Raw genomic sequence first — 22,390 nt, 5'->3', positions numbered from 1 at the left:
ACCTTTTATTTGAGTAGTGAAACAAATTCTGGATCTGTGACCTGTGTTACAAAATGCACATACAGATTCATGTAGTCTGTGTGTCTTAAAATTAGTTACGTAATGAATAAATACAGCACGGACAAAATTTTAACTGCTTCTTGCCTATTGTTAAAAAATCCTGTTCCATACATCTTTGCTGTTTAGCTGATGATGCATACGTCACAATGCTTTAGTGCAAGAAAATCATAGTCAGCGAACCATGCAAAAAAGAGTAAGTTTAACAGTTTAAAAAAACTATATATTTCATATGTTTGTATGTATTATGTATATAAAAATAATAGTCTTCACTGGTGTTTAAAACCAGGATAACTTATAACTAACAATGTTTTGCAAAAGATTAGTACAGTACAATGAAGGGCTTAAACACACTATAGCTATGGTGATCATTTTAATGAGTTATCATTACTGTTACAGTTGGGAAACCTCAGCCTAGGTATAAATTAGAAAACATAAAGCACTTCTTGCCATTTTCATGAAGGTATCTCTGAATGTAATGAATCCGTTTTGAAGTAGTTCCATTTAAAATGGATGGTGTGCTCCTATGATCTATATCTTAAAATGTTGTATATGTGACATACTAAAATTATATTTAATTTTAATTCACAAATGTAGAAAATTGCATAACTCTGTATATAAGATTGGAATGAATTTGTGATTCAAATAACTTTCTGAGCCACTCTGACTTTGTCTGTGGGGTATGTGGTGTCTTTTGACCTCGCATATGTTGTCGCTTCAAAGGCAGTTTTTATTCTCTTTATTCCGACTCAGTGGGACCTTCTGATTGTGTACACTTTGCCATCCAAGTATCAGTGAACATTCGCATTTAAATGGATAAGGACAGAACCAGAACCTAAAATGAAATAGAAAATATTTTTTTTGAAGAAATGCTGATGTAATTAAGGATTTTTTAAAAACAGTATGAATTGAAGAACTAACTTGTGCGAGTATACTAACCATTTTTTTCTGCATTTGGACTTAGTGTGAATGATTTAAGTACATTTCTGTTAAATTCAGATCAGTTGTGGCCAGCTTCAGTGGATGCTTCTATCCTGATAGGCACACTTCTGAGACATATCATGTAAATTGTGTCAGAAAACTACTAGAAAGTTTAATTATATGAAGATTGTGATTATGGAGTTACATGATTGATTTGTTCTTCATTTGAATTCTCCACACTGTATCCATATAGTCCATTCTCAAGTTTGTCCATGAAGAAACCAGACAGAATGCCCTTTAAAAATGTTATTTTCCATATTGATGATAATCTAACTCTTGTTATGCCGAAAAAGTATTCATTTACTTAAATTGTGTTGGTCATTATAAAGTTTTCAAATGTTAAAGAACTTGAAAAAATGAGTGACTGCAGCAAAAATTACCCAAAAAAAATAATATATCCATTAGAGTTGAATGTTAGATAAGGAAGGATTGCAAATTATTATATTAATTTTGGTCATAATTGGGCTGAACTGGTACCTATGTACTTTCCTCACTGAAGCCATACTAAAGGAAGCTGCAAGGTTCCTGTGATGGGTCAGCAAATTTACCCAGAGTACCTGGGCTGTAAGGATGATAAAGGCCCTGGATTTGATCTTCAGTCTGTGCTGAGTTAACTAACTCAGCAGGGAATGGGTGAGGTGTTCTAATTGAGGCGCGCTGCACTGTCGGAGGGGCAGTACTGAAGGAGCGCTGCACTGTTGGAGGGTCAGTACTGAGGGAGTGCAGCACTGTCGGAGGATCAGTACTGAGGGAGCACAGCACTGTCAGAGGGACAGTTCTGAGGGCGTACTACACTGTCGGAGGATCAGTACTGAGGGAGCACAGCACTGTCGGAGGGACAGTTCTGAGGGAGTGCTGCACTATCGGAGGGACAGTACTGATCCTGGGTGAGAGAGGGGAAAATCAGCTATGGCTCTCACTGGAATGGACATTAGGTGAGAACAGCGTTGAGTTTGGCTATAATGGCTAAATATTAGGAAACACTCATTGGTGAAGAATCACACTTGGTGAGGCAGCTGAGGATGACCGTCACTGTAGAACCGAATCCTAGCAAGGTGTTCACACCTTTAAGAGGGTAGGGGAGAGGAGAAAATTAGTGGAGAAAACTTGTGAAAGAAAAAAATTAAAATATCCCTTTTTTTTTAAAGAAGTAGTTGGGAGAAAATATAAAATGAAATGCTCTTGCCTCAGGGGAAAAAGTGCCTCTCTCAAGTCTTCCCATTAGCTCCAAGAAAGAAAAAAGGGGAGAAATGCCAGCATCTAGATCCTACATTGAGAGGAAAAGTATATTGTATATTTGCTATATTGTTGTCTTCATTTAATACTACCTTCAAACCTTGATCTCCCATTTATCATGTTGGTGTTGATGCAACATAGGTGATAGTGAGACACTCAGCACACCGTGGAACAGGGGATCCTATTAGTTTCAGACAAGGCCCACTTGCCTCATTCATCAATCTTAGCGGTGTCTTGATGGGACAATACCCAGTCCTAGCTTTTATGAGGTTAATGGAATCCCTCTGTGACATGTAGCAGCACTGTTCTATCATGCTTCAGTCACAACCTTTTCAGTCCAGATTTCTTTCCCTAGAACTTGCATCTGACTGATTTGGTAACTGTTAGTAACTCGAGTGAAAGGACAGTGTGTCTAAGTACAGCACTTCACACTCCGAGTATGATGCTCTTAACAACTTCTTAGAAGACTAGAAATCACTTGGCAAGTGGCCAAGGTGCTCAGAGTCCCTCTGCTCTTATATTTCTGACCCAAACATAATCCATTCTGAAAAATACTGAAGAGTTTCACCTCATATTAAACTTGTTACATATTACATTTCATTAATGCAAGACAAACCTTTGCACTATTCACACCCCGCCCTCTCACACCCCGCCTTTTTGACTGAATTTGCAGTGTCACAACAATTCTAACCTGTTCACAGTATATCGGGTATGGAAGATAGCTATTTTTCAATGAATTTTTGTGCTCATTTGCAAAATCTAAGAAAACTTTGCTTTAGGACTTTGTTACTTCTGACTGACTCTAGGATTGTTTGCACTGTCATCCAGCACTCGGGCCAACCAGTTAGCTTTTGTCACATAAGACGTAGTTTTTAATTAGTTGAAGACAAGGGTATTTCCATCACTTTGATGCCTCCATTGCTACTTTCTGAATCATATACTGGTAACAGGATAAATTAGATTGATTTACTGTGGGTACCTAACTAGTTCTCGCAACACAAATGCTGTAAGTGAGCTAGCAAATTATTTTCATTTTTGTTGTTGCAAACTAAAGGAAGCGAGGAAAGGCCTGGGTTTCCGAGGTCATTTGAGTAGATGTCAGATCAATGAGGACGACTATGGGCTTGTCACAGCTGACAGTTACATTTGATGCTAAAGGCACAGCAGCCAGATTGTTAGCATGTTGACTGTCCACTGGGCTTCATTAATTGGTGTGGCCCATCATACACAGAAAGGGTAGCATGCTTTTTTGAGAACAAGGGTAGCATGCTTTTTTTGAACACAAGCTAGACGTGCAATCCGAATTCAGAGAGGTTTGACAGGCCAGAAACACAGTTGCAAGGAACTCGACCCCAATTTCCATTCATGCATAGCAGTGAGCTAGTGAGGACTAGTAAGTTTATTCTATTCATTTTATCCACCTCCTACAGCTGGGGTTTTCAGTAGAATTGGAGCCATATCAGTGTAGACCCAAAAAGAATCATGACAATTTCAGTTCACCTGTTCACTGTGGCTAATCAGTTTCTCTGGACAGGGTACTAGTGAATCATTTGTTGAAAGTTGTGGAATAAGTCGGCCAAGATCAAGTGTAACGCTTTTTTAGTAACTGTAGAGAAATTGCTTGTCTGGAGCTGCCCTCGGCATGATGGGATGCGAGTGCTTCCTCATGAATTTCCAATTAACGAGTAACGCAATATCTGTGATGTCACTGTGCGGAGGCACTTTGTAGAGGCTAGGTATTTCTTCAGCAGGAAAGGGGGGGGGTGCGGAGGAAGCGAAGGTTTCCACACGTGTTTCTCACAGTTTCTAGCTAGTTCTAAAATGATATAGGCAGATACCTGGATACCCATTTTGTGAGCCATGGATAATGTAGAAAAATCCAATTAAAAAGGATAGGGATCTTGCCCTGACTAGCATCGAAAAACAAATCTGTTTGGATGGTAACGCAAGTGTTATTGGATTACATAGTTGCACAGGTTAAAAGTGCACTTTGGATGAGACCTTCATGTGGGACTTCTGGATTTTTAAAAAAAGGTAAAAGTGCTAGCGTGCTGCTAGTACTCGCATTCAAGAGTAACTATGAACCCAAGAGTATTTATAAAAAGCATGCCAGTATTGGTAGCCTATATTTGGACAATTTGTGCATTTGGAGACTCAATGGTGTCCTCGTAGAACAGGTCTTGTTTAGGTAATTGGGTCACCAAACTAATTTGGAGAAGAAACAGTTGATTTGCGCTTTGATAATTACTGGAGACTGTTTCTAGACATCTTCAGCACCGTTTTCTTCTTGGTAGAATAGTTCCAGAACATTGTGGTCTGAACCTTGCATCAGACATGGGATATGCAGGTGGCATTATTTCTGCTGTCGCAGAAGCCATTATTTCATTTGCATTGCGTCTTTACTAATCATCTGTATTCTCCAAACCTAGGTGGATCGTGCCTTACAGCCACAGTCAGTTGGGGGATGGGGCGGGGGGGGTGTGCGGCAGAGGCAACTCTTCTATATTCAAAAGAATGATGATGTTTGACCTCCATGATCCCTTGTTCTCAGTTTGTGTGCCAGTCTTTGTTTCCTCAGCAGTCATGGGTTATGTTTTTAATCCATGCTTGTACTGCTGTTCTTTCAGGTTATGTCCTTTACTATGTGAAGAAGAGAACTCACAGGATATACTGTCTTCAAAGCAGTTACCTATAGAAGACATTCTTTTTGTCTTCCACTTGTTCCAAAAAGTTGTCTACACGGTTGTCACCTTAATGCACCTTATTTTAAAGATTTGGAGCAGGGGATTGCTAAACTGGTCTTGAATGCATGAATTGACCTCTGAGGTCGACTTAATTGACTTGGTCTCCCATTTGATGCACAAGCTATCAGACAAAATTACACAAACCCTAGAAGCATTTGACTCTGAGACATCGGCAACAATGAGATTTCCATCACCTCATCTTCCAGAGGTGTGAGACTTTCGCGGGCATTCTCCAAAGCATGCTTGAAGGGAAGTCTGAGCTTGGGACTGAATACTTCCATCTAGATGCGTCAAACTGTTAAACAAAATCAAAATGCAAGTGGCTGCATCAATATGTATGGACTTTGTCTCAACAGAACAGAGGATGCTATATACAACCATTCCCTCAGCTATCAATGTTGATGATATCTGAGGATATGTATGACGAATAACCTGATGTGACCTCTGAAATGACATTGGTGCCTTCAAGGGTGGCTAAACTTGTTCCTGGGAACTTGGTTAAGTATCAATTAGAACACCCTTCTGCAGAATTGGTAGTTTTTTCGTCGCTGTAATCCTTGAATAAAAAAGTACTACAAATGGGTTTCAGTAACCCAATACAGTACTACATGGCATTATTTTCCTTCTGCTTTTCTCCCCTTATGTCCAAAAGCAATGATTCATAGTGGTACAATTCCTTGGTTTCTGGTAGCCCTTTGCTACACCAACCAAATTACTATCCTTCATTTGTGAGTCTAGGTAGCATATTTGACTGTAAGGGCCATTACAGCTCAGCTTGATTCTGTCTTATCCTGACACCCACATGTGCACAATTGCCAGTAAAATTCCCTGATTGGTCGCCTAGAATGGGACTTCAAAATTTTGCTCTTTCTAGCTTGGGCAGAGTGAAGCCAATTGTAGTAACCTCACCACTGCTCTAGGCAAGATCAACTAACTTATTACAAAAAAATATAAAAAAGCATGAAGCTGAGAAAAGTGCATTTGGCCAGACAAAACATATAGAATCACCTTGATCATGGACTCTTCTCAATGCAGCTAACCTTCTAAGCAAAGGTCTACAAAGTTTCTCCCTGCCCCAAAGATAAATGACCAAAATTCCAGAATGCCTATTTAGCCTTAAATTCTCCAGTAGATCATCCTTAGTGTGACATTTTCACTTTCCCAACAACCTGATCCATCAAATTGCATGCCATATTTTTTCTTCTGTACTAAGGATTATAACCTGCCATCCTATTACTAACTAATTATTTGTCCAGCTCTTCTTTAAAGGTATTAATTAATATTGTGATCTGCTTCATCTAGACATTAGTTCTACATATCCACTACCCTGTTGAGGGTTGAGAAGGATTCCTTCTAATCTCATGTTTTGGTGAAGCTTCTTAAATTTAAATTCCTGCCCTCTGGTTGTGAATGCATAGTGCAAGTTAAATAACCTTTGCATCAATGCTGTTCATTCTTCTGCATTTTAAATATCTGCTTCATGAGCTATATTTCCTCCATTCACAATTAACTTTTCTCTACTCCTGTGATGTCAAAAGTATTCCAGGGAGTCAGATGGGAGAAGACTGATACTAATAGCTCCACGCTAACCTCACAGACCTCTGCTGCCAAATCTAATGGAAAAGTGAGGAATGAAACCAATTTCTCTGTGCTGCAAGAAAGAAGATCTTCTTGCTGTAGGATCTAGCACTGTGCAGAGATGTGGATTAACTGACAACCTAGCTGTTAATAAGGTGGTGATGGGAATAAAAGCAGTTAGCTATTTGGAGAGATGGTGGGCCAGCTTAAGTTTGAAGAATTTTTCTCTTCACTTTAGAGAAGGGTAAAAAATATAGATGCAATGAACTAAGAACAAGAAATATATATCTGAACTAAATAATACATATCGAACTTGCTGTAGTAGAGGTTTCAGGAAAGTCTGCATTGAAAGTATTTTTGTGTGTGCAGATATGATTACATTTTTAGCAAATATTGTGCTTCCTATATTGGTTCACATTATCATCTTTCCAGATTCTTTCAGCATCACCTCTTTAAGTTGGCTAGTGAGCCATCTATTTGTTCACCAGTGGAATCCTAATATTGACCTCTGATTTTTGGAAAAAAGGGGTAAAAGTAACAGCATTGAATCCACTTCTTCAACTGTGGAAACAGTGTTTTTTCCATTAAACTATCTTCTAAAATAAGAGAATTTGTGGACCCACTATCCTTGCCTGTAGACTCTTCCTACACTTAATTTTATTCTCCCAAAAAGATAAAGATGTGTTCTGGGGGAAGAGTGAGCTGAGTACCCCTATTTTGCGTTCTCTTTTCATTGGTCTAACCACCAATGGCATAAGAACATAATGGATTAGTGAAGATACAGTTCAGATGGAGGGTGTTTCTCAGAGTATTCCTGTTCACTAATTATATGATCTTCCCTTTGATCCTAGTTTTGCTAGTTATAATTCCATTTTAATCTGAATAAGTCACTAAAGTCTAGCTGCTTCATTAGTACTCCTGACTGGTCTGCAAACTTAGCAACAGAGGTTTACTGGAGGTCCAATGTCTTCATTATTTCAGTATTCATCAGTTACCGCCTACCTCTGTTTATAGGGTATCATCCACCTAGGGTATAAGAATATAAATGATTAGTGAAGAGGAATAATCTGAAAACATCATTCGAGGTAAGTAAACATTCCTCTAAGGTGTGTTGGAACTTACCAGTAAGTTACATCCGCTCTTTCTAACGTCTCCCAATAGTTGTCATCAAATAGGAAGCACGGCAGCTTTTTCAGTCATGGATAGATTGATTTTGGGGTCTCTGGAGGAGAATTGACCTCGTGCACTCTGTGATAGATATGTACAGTTGTGGGGTTTACCATGGTCTATTCATTGTTAGAGTGGCATTGAAGTTGCCTTGAATTTAGGACACTGCCCTCGGCATTAACAAGGATGAACAATACTGTTTATATGTGGAAGTCAGCCAGTAGATTTGCCAGCCTCCTATTTGCTAGGTAAGATCACATTCTGGCATGTTTTCATATTAGGAATATAATGTAACCATGGAAGCAATCTCCCCACTAGGCATTTAGAGGCAGCATCTGAAAATGGGCAACTTTAATTAGAAATTTCCTCACAGTAACAGGTACTAACATAACCATGGAAACAAAATCCCTTCAGGTGGAGAGTAACTCTATGCATTCCCTCCCACGTCCATTTCATTCCAGTGTTCTTTCAGGAAAAGAAGAGCGGCAGCTCTGGTCACCTCAGTCACAATCCTAATTTTTATATTTCCCTGGAGACAAAACCCTTAACAAGCCAATAGGGTCTTTTTGACCCCTCATGGAAACCGACCATCTGACCCTGTCCCATTCAAGCTTGATAACTGTGGCTGTTAAATTAGAGAGCAGGGTTTTTAAGATGAGTTGCTCGGCATGGTTATAGCCTCAAGAACCCCCAGAATATATATTTCTTGCCTGAGTTGAAGGGGTTTTCTTTGTGCTGTAAGATCACGTTAAATGTGTAAATTTTTCTTTGCCAGATTTGTATATTTTTTTTGTTGGTTAATTCGAACTCAACCTGAATTCCATCGAGGCCTGCTTGGTAATAAGCTCAACTTTTTATTTGCCCATTCAAGTTATTTTGCATTCTCCATAACTGATCGCCATGAGCGATTTGTAAGAGCTGATCTGTATTGACTTTTTCTGAATTTTCATTCACCCCATCTCCTCAGCATCAGCATAGTGGCTGTTCTGTTAATTTGAGAATTTCTCCCATCACCAGTTTAAACTTCTCCAGTTGCTTTGGATTTCAGTAATTACAAGGAAAGCACTAATAGAAGAACCTCATCACACTCAGGACGTCCCAAAGTACCTGGCATCCAATTAATTATCTTTGAAATGTCACTGTTCTGTAAGTAAACACAGCAGCCAATTTGTACAGAGGGAGTGAGATGAATGATTGGTTTATCTGATTTTGGTGCTGTTGGTGAGGAAGGAAGGCTGAGACAGTGGGAAAATACTTGCTCTTTGAATAGTGCCACAGGATTTTTTTCCATCCACCTGAACAGGCAGACGGGGCCTCGGTTTAATATGTCAACTGAAAGATGCCGTTCTCATAATGCAGCAGATTATGTGCTGATGTCTTGGAGTTGGGCTTGAACGTACAGCCTTCTGACTCCGAGATGAGAGCACTACCAACTGAGCAAAACCTGACAGGAAACAAGAAGACAATAATTAGTTAGTGCTGGGAGTGTACATGTTGATGTTTATTAGACTTGTGTCCAATTTAATTGTTGCTTCTGCTACATTACCCTAAAGGTCATGAAATGAGATGTCTGTACATGGGAGAGTTTCCAAGTGAGACTTGAACTACAAGTTGTAGCCAAGTGCTGCTTCTCAATTGAGTTTCTGAACACTGAAGGCTAGAAATTTGGTACCTTAACTACTCCTGTTAGCACCTCCGGGGGTCGCTAACGACTTACCGCCCAGGCACGGCGATGTTAGCGCCGCCATCAAAATTTTCCGGCGGTTTGCGGTGGCGCATTGCTCCAGTAGCGCCTGGACCAGAAATTAATTCTCGCCCCCTGTCTCAGCACCTGCCGTTAGGAACGACAGGTAGAGGAGGCGGTTTGCAGTCAGCTGAGAGCTGGAGGTGCGCTATTTAAAGGCGTGAACTTCCGGGTTTTTTTTAGTCAGCAAACAATACTGCCTTGTCAGTTTGACAGAAGCAGACAGGCATTTTGACCGATTTTGAGTTTTTCCTACTTGAAGGAGTTTTGCTCCTGAGAAAAATGTATCAGTTTCATTTGTGTTACATTTGATACTGCAACATTTCCAACACTTAATGGGGGCTGCACTGGCACAGGGACCTCGCCCTCCAGCGTCACCGTCTGAGACAGCGGAGGCGGAGAGAAGATTGCACATCGTGGCCAGAGGGAGGAGGGCCAACAGGGCTCTCAACAGGAGACCTTACCCTCCCAGGGTATTCCGGGAGCAGTTCTCCTACATTCACCTGTCGGAGGAGCTGTGCCTTAGAAGGCTCCACTTCAAGGCGGCGGTCACGGAGCTTTGCCACCTCCTGCAGCCAGACCTCTAGCCTTAGATTAGGACCAGGACGCATCTCTCAGTGGTAGTGAAGGTCACAGTCGCTCTTAGTTTCTGTGCCAGCAGCTCCTTCCAGGCTTCAACAGGGGATATTGCAAACATTTCGCAGTTCGCCGTCCATTGCTGCATCCAGGAGGTGACAGATGCTCTGTACAGAAGGAGAAGGGAGTGCATCTCATTCCCCATGACCAGGGAGAAACAGGATGAACACTCATGTGGCTTTGCAAGGATAGCAGGCTTTCCCCATGGTTCAGGGCGCCATTGACTGCACCCACGTGGCATTGCGGGCAGCACATCACAATGCAGAGGTGTTCCGTAACCGCAAAGGCTACCACTCTCTGAATGTTCAGTTGGTGTACGACCACAGACAGCGCATCCTCGCCGTCAATGCCCTCTATCCTGGCAGCAGCCACGATGCATTCATCCTGCGTGAGACTGGAGTCGCAGCACTGTTCCACCCATCACATGAAGCTCACGGCTGGCTGCTCGGAGACGAGGGTTATCCACTCGCCACCTGGCTGATGACACCCCTCCGCAACCCTGATGCCCCTCCGCAACCCCAACACTCCTGCTCAACACGCATACAATGGCAGCCATAGCGCTACCAGGAACCTGCTAAAGCAACGGCTCCGCTGTCTTGAGCGCTCTGGAGGAGCCCTGCAGTACTCCACTGATCGAATCTCCCTTTTCATTGTTGTGTGCTGCATGCAGCACAACCTGGCCATTCTGAGGGCCCAGCCATTGCCACCAGGGATTGCAGGTCCACCTCAGGAGGAGGAAGAGGGAGAGGAGGAGCAGCAACATAGGAGGGAGCCACTCAATCTTGCTTCTGCAAGGGCCGTTCGTGATCGCCTCATTAGACAGCGCTTCCAATCAATGATACAGCACATTGCCTTTGCGCAGAACAACCACATCATTACAGCCAGCTTGCAGTCCCCATCACCTGACAAAGGTCAAATGAGAAACATCACGAAATGTGCTATGTCAAAATAAAAATTTGTTATTGTGCACAACACTCTCTTAAGAAACACAACCAATAATAAATAAACACAACAATTTAACAACAAACACAACTATTTGTTACCAAACTCAACAATATATTTACAAACACATTAATTTATTTACACACACTCCCCCATTTGCTAATACCGCATTATTCACTCGCCCTTCCTCAGTGATTTCCCTCCCCTTTGGAATTCCCCCCTCCCAACCCTACTGCTCTTCCGTAATGTGGCCCCAGTGGCTGCAGCAAGGCTGGTGGAAGGCTGCTGAGTCTGGGAGCCAGAGACTGCAGATGGCCTTGCAGGATGTCCTCGACCAGCTCTGGGCCTGGAAGGCCCGGCTGCAGACTGCATCACCTCAGCATGTGCGGCAGCAGTCTGGGATGGCTGGATTACAGGCTGCGGCAAGTGCAATGGCGGTGTGGCAGTGGTGGGAGCAGGAATGTTGTCATCCTGAGAGAGGGCAGCACCTTCCTGCTCGACCGACACACTGCCACTCCCCCAGGGCAGACCCTCAGCATCCGGAGCAATCTGCTCAAGCACAGATTGCTGGCCTGCTGCGGCACCGTGAGATCCCCGGTGGACTGTGGGCGACCCAGCGACGATGGCAGCAGTCAGCGCTTGCGTGGCATCAATCTGAGACTACATGAGAGCAGCCTGAGATTGGAGGCCACCCAACCACTGACTCCATTACAGCACTAAGCCGTTGCATTGCTTTGGCCTGTGTTGCAATAGCTGCTGCCACCTCACCCATGACATGAGGTCTGGGTCCTCACGGTCTCTCTATAAGGCAACCATCCTTTGCAAACTGCCAAGGATTGGCTTGATGCTTTGCGCAGTGATGAGTGCAATGCTGGAGGTGGACAACTTCTCGCTCCTAGCCAGTGCATCCATGCTCTCGGGCACTCTTGCCATTGCACCCATGAGCTCAGTATGCATGCTCATCACCTGTGTGGTCAAGACCTCCACATCAAGGTCCTCATCTGAGTCCTGAGCAGCAGAACTCGCATGCACACTCACCCTCTGGGGAGATGGCCCCCGAGCTTCCCTTTCCCCATGGCGTTGCTGCAGCCCGCTGGTTCCCGGAGCTTCACCCGCATCAGACCCATGTACTAGGCTCGCCTCCAGTGATCGCGTGGCCCCATTGTCGGACCTCTCGTCCTCGGGAGACACAGGCAGTGAGGCTCTGGCTTGTTGTTCCTCCTCTCCCGTGTCGCTGCCACTGGGAGGCTGAGGGACAGGCTGGTCAGCTGGTGGCTGATTATCTGAAAGCATGAAGGCACAAGAGTGGGTTTAACGTCAGGGGAGGGGGACAGGACGGGAGCAAGGAATGGAGACAGATGGCAAGTGGGAAGGGCTCGTATTGTGAGGGGGAAGTGGCATGAGAGAAGGGGGAGAGGTGAGGAACATACCGTTGTTGTCCCCAAGGGGGGTCGACGTCTCTGACTTCCACTGTGCCCGCTTGACCACCTCCCGTGCGTTGCTGCTCCCTCCTGTCCTTGGTCTGCGAAAAGGGACAAAAGCATGTGAGTGAGTGTGCAGCCATGTGTTTGGCAGATGTGCCTACCATAGTTGAATAGCTGTTAATGGGGCAGAAATTCCTCCCCAAACGCGTGAGTACGGAAGGGGTACTCACGCGTCTGGCCGGAGGAAATGCCGGTTTTCAGCATGCACAGCGCATGCGCTGAAAACCGGCATTTCCTCTCCTCTAACCCAAGAGTTGAAGAGGCTAGCGCGTGCGCTGTAGGGGGCAGCGCGTGCGTCTTGGATTTCCTCTGTTTTGGGGGATTTGCGCATGTCTAAAGGCCTCCGGTCTTTACGCTTGTAAAAAGCACACGTAAGTATTTATTTTTTACAGGTAAGTGGTGTTTTAGTGCAATTTAGAATTTTTTTTCCACAGGTTTATTATTTTAAACAATCTACAATAAGGTAAGTTTAGTTTTAGACCCTTTTTGTTAAAAATTTATTTTTTTCAAAAAAAATTGTTTAAATTATTTTTTTTAACTTATTTATACTTAATTTAATGATTGGGATGTTTTTTAACATTTTATTTAAAGTTTTAGTAGTGTTCTGGGGTGCAGTACTTCTCATGAGTTTGACAGTTCTTACTCTCAAACTTATGAATGACGTTTCCCCTCCCCTGATTGGCTGAACAGTGCTCACCTGATCCCAGCCGGCACATCGCAATAACTACGCCGCTGGATCAGGTTAGCACAGCGCGCTGACATCAGAACCTGGCCACTGACAGGAAATCCACTGCGGGCCAGGTTTCAGATGTCGGTGCGCAGGGTGAGCGCACATCGGGGGCTTGCACGCGCGGCAAGCCCCCGACACCAAGTTCTGGGCCCATGTATACAAAAGCAAAATACTGCAGATGCTGGGAATCTAAAATAAAAACAGAAAATGCTGGAAATACTCAGCCGGTCAGGTAACATCTGTGGAGAGAGAAACCGAGTTAACGTTTCCGGTCAGTGACCCTTCGTCAGAACTGGAAAAAGTTGGAGATGGAACAGGTTTTTAAGCAAGTGCAGGGAAAGGGGGAGGGGAGGAAAGGAAAGAACAAAAGGGAAGGTCTGTGATAGGGTGGAAGGCAGGAGAGATTAAGAGACGGTGCAAGGCAAAAGGAGATGGTAATGGGACAAGTTAAGAAACAAAAGATGTTCATGTATGCAAGGCATGAGATGTGGATGTGACTTTTAGCGGGTGGGCATAATTGGTGGGTGAGTGTTGGGGATTTGACGGTTTACACCGTCTGTGCACAGTGCGAGGTTGAGATGGTGGCATGTAGAGGTTTTTGAATCATGTATTCATGTGACCACCCCGAGAGAGGTCGTTGAACTTCTTGGAGCACCGAGTGGGAGTCCTGTAGACCACACCTCTGGCCGACACATGCTGGGCGACCTTTCTCCACATCCTCCTGAAGTCCTGCGGCAATGGCCTCCTGCCCGTGTCCGGGAAGAGCACTGCCCGTCAGAGTTCCACGGCCGTGACCAGAGCCTCCAAGACGTGGTCGCTGAACCGGCGAGCTCTCTCCCTCGGCCTCTGATCAGCCATGAGATCTTTCAAGGATGGTTTGCAGGCCCGGTTCACAAGCAGCAATGATCAGAGTGAGGCTGTGCAGCATGATTGAACCTACCCTTTAAGAACTGGAAGGCGCCAGTCTGTCTGAGTACTTGTAATTGGCGGCGCCGGAACTTGAGTAGCGCTCTGCGGTAGCGCCCTAAGAGGAGTGTGTAGCACTTGATTTAGTGCTCTACTTCCCTCTTAGGGCAATAAAACTGAATTTCGCAGTCAATGTCGCTGATGTTAGTGCCCCCAAAATGGTCGATACCAAATGCCCCTTGTTTGGCTCGATATTTTAATGTAAGTAATTTTACAAGGCTATTAATTCCTCTGCAATTTCAGAACACCGTCTCTGGTTGAACTGTTGGCCTGTGTTATAACATTTTCACACTGTACATTATATTAACAGTAATTACAACTTCACCATTATAACTCGCTTCCAAAATCTTTGCCTTACTTCTGATGGAGCATGTAAGGTCCATTTATATTTATGCAGCTGGGCAAGCCCCCTGTTTAGACTGTAGTCTGTGTCTTTAGCCTTCCACATGCCTTGAACCAGGGGCTCTTAATGGGTGCCAATTTGAAAATAAATATAACCATAAAAAGCAAAAATAAATGGAGAATCTGGTCATGAGAAATATAATATTGATGAATAAGCACACCAGTATGGTGGGTCTGTTGAATCAGTCCAAATTTGTATATCTTAAGCACAGTTCCTAATGTTGAACTAGAATGAACCTTTAAAGCATTTTAATTTAAAAAGTTCTAGAAATACAGTGGCCTTCAAACCAAAGTTTTTTTTAATGCGATCAGCGTGAACTGAAGGAAAAAATAACCCTCCTTCATTCACTCTAAAATTAGGAATATCAGTCCTCCATAGTAGAGGGAGATTGAATCACCTAGTTACACTGGACCTTAAGAAATTCCCCTCTTTGACCCACCATTTTGGATTACGTGACATTCTCTAACTCTGCCGCACATAGAGGTATGTTTATGCTTTGTTAACAGTATTTCTAAACCATAAAAGTGTTTTCTGTAATGTACAGTTCTCTTATCCTGCAAAGACTTTTCAAAAGTTTGAACGTGCTTGATTTTTGACAAAATATTTGTTTGTAAATCATTAGTGTCATCTTAACCAATAATGTGTTCACTCAAAGTTAGCTTCTATTTCCAAGATGTACTCTGGAATATTATAGATAACAACAACTTGTATTTATATAGTGTAGATCTTCCTGATGATCAGTATCCACAATAGTTGTTTGTTATCTGGAGACATTGTATGATTTTCATAAAGCCTGCTCCGAACTCAGCAAAAAGGCTCTACCCAACTACTTTTACTCGCTGGAAAGCTATCTATTCACAAGAACATCTGAGCAAAATTCTCAAACTTGAAAGAATAGAACATCAAATTGTTGCTTTACCCTGTTGGTTCCAGATTAGAAAAGAAAATCTGGTTTCCCTGGTAGATGGAAAGTATTGCAGGATGGCTGCACTATACACACAATCTTCCATGCTCATACGACCAGGAAGAAGGCACGGTTGTCTTTCAGGGTTCAAACTATCTCTTCCAATACTGTATTAGCCAGAAACCTACCCAATCTTCAGGTTCCTGGTTGTTTGTGGATGTTGAACTTCTTTCAGGGATGCCATTTCTAGTGTGGGTAATCTAAAATTTGGTAGTTTGATGAGAATAATAATGCAAGCAAGCATCTGTTTGGATAGCAGAATCAGTGCTAATAGAACAAAGTAAGTCTTTAAACAACAGCATTAAAATCGTCTTGCTACTAATCTATTTTAAAATAATGAAGGGAATAGATGGTAGTGAAATGGGAAGTTGTTTTATATGAGAAAGTCATTGAAAGCGGCCAGTTTTGCTGAGCAAAATTAGCCCTCTCTCCCCAAGGGAGCATGCTGCTCTTTTTCATTGATATTTGCTTGAATAAGATGAAACCTTGCTGGCTGAGGTTCTTTTGTCCTTATCCAGCTCCAGTGAAATGCTGACCACTATCTACCCTGGTGGATTTGCTTTGTCTGAAAGTGACATGTGCTTCAGAGTCTAATGCACTTACTCTGGGGTGACGAAGACTCAAGGTTTTCATTACAAGGACTCGGGCTTACTGGTTATTGAAAACCCATTTAAAACGTCAGGAAAAGCCCTCTTCATTCATTGGACTTTCATTGTAAAGCTTAGTTTAATCCAGATGCTGTGACCCTTGTATATTACAGCACCCTTCTCCTAAGTGACACTTAAAAAATTTCAATCTTACCCTGAAATCTCAAGAATCTAGGTTTGCGGATGTATAACTACAAGGAGAGGCTCCGACTCTTTGAAACCACCCGATTTCATTGCCAATAAGCAAACAATTAGGAGCCAATAAAACTGGCAGTAATTGCTGAAGGAATGAGATCTTCCTTTCCATTAGTGCTCTCTGGAAATCATTAAAACCATGTTTATTCCTGCATGACCTGTTCTTCAGGTCATAATTCCTTGCTTTAAATTTTTTTTTAACTTTTGTTTGTGGAACCCCAACTCAAATGAGCACTGATTTAATTTCCCCTTTGTTTTCGGCCTTAGCCCTCTCCACAGATGCCAGGTGAGACAAGAGATTAGTGAGGCTGAGCTACAGGGAATCAGTGCTTGAGGTAAGGATTAGTGTATTACCCAAATTACTTTTTGGTTCAATACTTTGCAGGGGGATTTAATTTGGAGTCTGAGCCATCTTGAGTTGGTCAAGCTGATTTAATTCTTTAATTATTTGCCTTTTATAATTTATATATATCTTGAGATTAATTTTTGCCCTTGTCAAGGTGAGAGATGTCCGTGCTGGGGAATGGAACCCTTCTCCACATTTAGTATCCAGTTGTCAACAGCAAGCACTCAGGTCCAGTATAGCAATACCAGAAGCAGAATAAATCTCCCCTTACTGTGCCCAGACAATGTTCCTCAACTACAATCTCGGAACAGTGCCCTGTGTTACCATGTGTTGTCTCCACTTCCCCACATCAGTGACCCTTAAGTCTTCTCTGAGATTTCCAATTGTCAAATTGAAGACAGTTTTATTTTGTGGGTCTGCCCCCATGGTGAATACTTCTGTAAATGAATTTCGCCAAAGAACCTTCGAGCCAGCAAGGTATAGAGAGGTGAATTTCATCCCCCAAGTCCAAGCTGGATTCAAAGCAAGGACCTAAAAATGAAAGGACAGTGCCCTAACCCATTGTGCCTCCGTGTCTCCTCATTATTTGTATTTTATGCCTAAGACAAAATAGTATTTAGAGACACCGAGACATTGAGAAGATCCTCAAGCAGCTTTAATTTTAAAATCCATAGGTAGTTTATCAGTAGTACTGAACTCATAAAATCAAAGGAATTTCATTTTAATTGGTTCTCTAACGATTGTCCAGTTTTACATAAGCTCATGTTTACCCATTTGAGCTGGTAATCAAACATACCCTGACATTCCTGACCTGGAAGAAAGCCTCAGTATAACTGTTGTCTTGGACAGGCATAGGCAATTGATCCTACAAATAGTTAAAGATAGAACATCACCCTGAATCCCACACTGGACTTTATCAGCTCAAGCAACTAATGAGTTTATTCTGAAGTGCTTTGTTTAAAAGACTCCTGAATCTATCCCTCAAATATTGTCACAAATTATGTTAATTCCCCCTTGTTTAATGTGCATTGTTCCATAGAATGATGCCATAAGCTGAATAGATGCTAATGCATGGAATATTCCTAAGGCTCAAACTACAATATCATCAATGCAACAGTCTGCTGTAAATAAAAAATTGGCAATTAAATTTTAGGTGCCTAATTAGGGTTGTGCATTGAGCATTATAATTTTCTAAAGATCTGTTACTGGTCAGAGTTCAAACAGTTCCTATTTGTATATTGGTTATTCACTGTGAAGTAGCATCGGAATCCTGGGGAATGTCCGAATATGAATATTAAGGTTATCCTAGATTATTACCATTTAAGTACAAATGGTGAAAAGGTTTTATGGTATACCAATAGTTATCATTCTACCGACCTGTTTCTATCCCACAAAGTATTCCTGTTTACTCCACAAATATCAAAAGTACAGCAGAATTTTGGATGTGTGTAAAGCAGTGACCCTGCAGACATTACGGTTCAAAGAGCTAAATTGCAAAAGTGGCAGGCTGACTCAGAATCACCAAATGCCATTGAAGTTGCCTTTAATAACCGGGGTGGGGGGCAGACAACCCCTGTCTAATGATGACTATTAACCGTTGGCCTTGAGCTTGCGTGCCCCTCACCCGCCTGCTGAGGTGAGGTGAAGACAGAATTTTTTTAATTATCTGCCATTTGAAATTTTGAAGAGATTTTTTTGAGGGGGTGGTAGAGACAGGAGCACCGATCAGGCAGAATAATGTCCTTGAGGGAGGGTCGGACAGCGGACCGTCTTTTCCCCCACCCGCCCCTGCCTCCCACCATCAAGATATGTTGATAGGGTTGGAAGAGGGGTGGGAGGAGGCTTGTGTGGAGCATAAATACCGGCATGGACCAGTTGACCTGGTTCTGTGCTGTACATTCTGTGTAACTACACATAGAGAATATGCAAATCGACCCTTGCTGTACCCTTGCCTTCAGACCTTAACTTCAAATACCATGTAACACCCTGTTGTTATCTTTTGCCTGATGTAAGCAGATTGGTAATGAAGCAAGAATTCATGTTAAATTGAAAGTGAATGATTCTATTTAAGGGACTCTTGTACTTCATTTCTGTCTCGAGCCTGTTGCATTCTCTTCTTGCTCAGTGAGCATGATTGAGGACTTTGACCTGGTGCTGCATCTGATGGCTTGTTGGCTCCCAGCAGAAAGGGAATTTGAGTGGATGAGAGGAATTTCTCTCCAGATGTGCAAAGCTTTAAGGCTCATTAATTTCCTGTTGCAACAAAAGCCCCCTTTCCCTATCTAACATTCTTTATCTGCCTGTGAAATGGGCACAGTTTTATGCTATTGCTTTATAACTGGCAGAGAGTGAGGTAAGGAGCTGATCGCTGTAAGAGTGTGATGAAATCCCAGTCATGTAGGAAGCAGATCTGTATTTTGCTTCAAGAACAGCAATGAAAACAAGTGCTGTTTCTGTAACCAGTGATCAGGAGACAGTATTGATGCACTGAGGAGGTAGGTGGAGAAAAGTTGAGCAATTCCTTAGGAGCTGACCACTTCAGTACCCACTGGGCACAAAGTAATGTGTTTTAAAATAGTCCATTGCACTTATTATTTAATATGTGAAATAGATTGTTTCACTGATTATTCTCAAAATTCTGTCTTTCTACCTTGCATGCACATTTTGTGAAGTTTGAAAAGTATAAATAACCTCCATACCTCTACATTGTGTCCATTTCAGCATTTCCTTGCTTTTCAAATAAGAGAAATCTTTTCAGAAGTTTGAAACGATCTTTACTTCTGAAATCATATTGAGACTTCATATTTCTTAGACGATGCATTACATTATTAGTCTACTTCCAGTTCAACCTTCTCACGTTAAAAAGCCTAGTAAGGCCAGTCCCTATTATTAATTTTGCTCTTCTGTAGAAAGCAAAATGACATCAAATCAAATAGTTGAGAAAGACAGAGCCGTGTACACAGATTTCTTTTCACACAACACCTCTGTGTAGCAGTAGACTAATTGTTGCCATCTTGTTTTTCATAGCCATGGTTAATTTTGCTTTGTCCTATAACCTTTTCATTTTTGTGAATTTTTTTAATCTGTTCGGAGCTCAGGCACTTAGTCCAATCAGTTTGCTTGCTGGGTTTCTGTTTTCAGGATTAATTTACAGGCTTAGTTTCCTTCCATTTACTTTGTTTTGTTACTGTGTTTTCTTTGCTGCATCAACCCAAAAAGTATTACAAACACAAGATGATGGGAGTGAATCAAACTGCTCCTCCAGACTTTCTTGCAAAAATGCTCATAAACACCATTTTAGATCTCAATCTGAGCAATTAAAGGGATCAACATGTGTCCGGTCTGGCCTGAGTTCCTCGCCATCTGATATTAACATGGACGGACTCTGGGTATTTTTGATGCCCAACGGGTCAGCAGTATTGGTTCTCTCCAACCTTTCAAGCTCAAAACAGATGCAGAAATCATAGTCAAATGGTAAACTTGTTGCCAGTTCCTAAATCTTTCATTTGATACTGTGGCAATTTTCTAATGTGCATACCTGTATGTCTGGCACATTTGTGCTGCAGAGCAACCTGCTGAGCCCCACCCTCAAGTGCCATGCAATCAGTAGTAGCTTTAACACACTGAGGGATGTACTCAAATTGAAAGCTGCCCGTCTCTTAAACCTTGCGCATTCACCTCACAATGTAGCCAAAGAGATTTTTATATAGTGAGGTACTGTGTGCACAGCTAATGGTAACACCACCACAGTCACATGAAGAGCAACATGACTTTCAATTGGACTTAACAATCTAAGAATGTTTTATTTTTTGGTAAATTTGGTCCTTAGTATGATGAGGGATGTCGGTGTTTGGTAATTCAATGGTATCAAACAATGCTCGGCTAACTGAATCTTAGGCCAGATGCAGAGTAAAGCTTCCTTTTAATCTGCCCAACCATGTTCCTTAGCATTAAGATCAGAATACCACCTTCTACTGCACAACTGTAGTAGTTCCAGCTATTTGTTTGGCCTGTCTGGGTGAGATTGCCAATTTGTGTTCACTTGTGGGTTGTTTGCCTTGCAGGCTTGCACTCCTATGAACTGAGGTGAGACTGTGCAAACTCCTTTCACAAAGGATCAGTGCAGCCTACAAAGAGAGGAGAATTTCATTCCATTAGTCTGAACTGTATTTCAAGTCAGGTTCAAGAAGCAAAAGGATAGTGTGTTTAACCTACTCTGCCCCCCCAGTTTCCTGCACAAAGCATGCTTTAATTCCCAGAAGGTTTTAAAGCGTGGAGACCATAATGGCGTTTTGATTTTTGTACGTTTGGTGGCAAAACAACAGAATGCAGCATGAATCTACTTTAACAAGGACAGCTGTAAAACTGATGATTGCTGGGACCACCGAATCATTTGGAGAGGTTTTTATAGTCAAAGAATACTTCTATGAACGGTGGGGGGCGGGGGGCGGTTGCAGGGTGGTGGTAGAAATCATTTGAACTGAGGGTAGTGTGCTTCTGTGAATTGGAGGAGTGGATGCAGGTGAGAGTGCTTCTGAACTGAAAAGTTCAGGCCATCTTTCTGCAAAAAATTTGTTCATGTTCACCCTTGCCCCGAAGAAAAGCCATCCTTCAGACCCTTCAAGCTACCATCCTAATGCCCTTACATCACTGCTTTTAGTTATGGAAGCTGCTGTTAACTCTCAAATTTCAGATTACCTTGAAAATTCTGACCTAATTCACAATTGCCGTTGCAATTTGTGGCTTGGCAGAACCGCTGGAGATCTAGTTGCCGGGGTTAAAATGATATTGGCCTTAACAGTCAAGCAGAATGAAAAAGTAGAAGTAGGTTCGTTACAAAGATTAAGGTTAGAGTGGTAGGTGTAAATGAGCAAAAAGACCAGGGAGTTTGTTCTTGAATGTTTTGATGAATCATCTGGTATCACCATGGACAGCTCCAAGGCCTTTGACAGGGTTTGACACCGTGCACTTATAAACATGTGACCCCTCACCAACGTTTTCTTCTCAAATAATTCTAATTGTGCTTATTGATTTTCATTATCTCTGGAATGCGCCATGTCTCTGACCAGTTTTCCAATCTGTTGATATCAGTGATGATCTCCACTCTTCACCCAACCTTATCTTCTCTTTTGCTGATAATTCCACTTTCCATGTATTAATTTCCTTCAGATTGCATACCTCAGTCCACACAGCCTCCTCTCAAAGTGCAGCAGCAGAATCGCTACATCTTCATCTCCTCCATGCCTTCAAATAGGACAGGAAAGATTCTGTTTCTTTCAATTCCTCAAAGACATAGCTTATTCTTGTCTCTTTCAAGGCTAACCAAGCTGCTACTTCTTTGTTTCTTATTCTTTCTTTATCTATCGACACTATTACATGGCTTAAAAGATCGCAGAATTCTGGGCGTAAGTGAATTACGCCGTGACTACAATACCCCCAAGTCTCCTCGATGTTTTACGTCCATCCATCAAACCCTTCATCCAAACAAATCTCTGCCTACAAACTGGCCATGCCCCCAACTCTCAAATGCGACTATCCTCCAATTCCGCTTGTTCTGGAGTCTCTTAACA

General features: G+C 42.4%; 1 protein-coding gene across 1 annotated transcript in view; it reads left to right on the top strand.

Annotated features, from left to right (window-relative positions):
- The window catches only part of kat6b (K(lysine) acetyltransferase 6B), a 144,224-nt gene that overhangs the window by 69,373 nt on the left and 52,461 nt on the right, over positions 1–22,390 (top strand). The window lies entirely within an intron of this gene.

The sequence above is a fragment of the Somniosus microcephalus genome, chromosome 29 (genome assembly GCF_052327205.1).
Source record: "Somniosus microcephalus isolate GS21.2 chromosome 29, FLI_Smic_1.0, whole genome shotgun sequence".
In the NCBI taxonomy this organism is placed as follows: domain Eukaryota; kingdom Metazoa; phylum Chordata; class Chondrichthyes; order Squaliformes; family Somniosidae; genus Somniosus; species Somniosus microcephalus.
The sequence above is the reverse complement of the archived record's forward strand: the minus strand, read 5'-3'. Positions and strand labels throughout refer to the sequence as shown.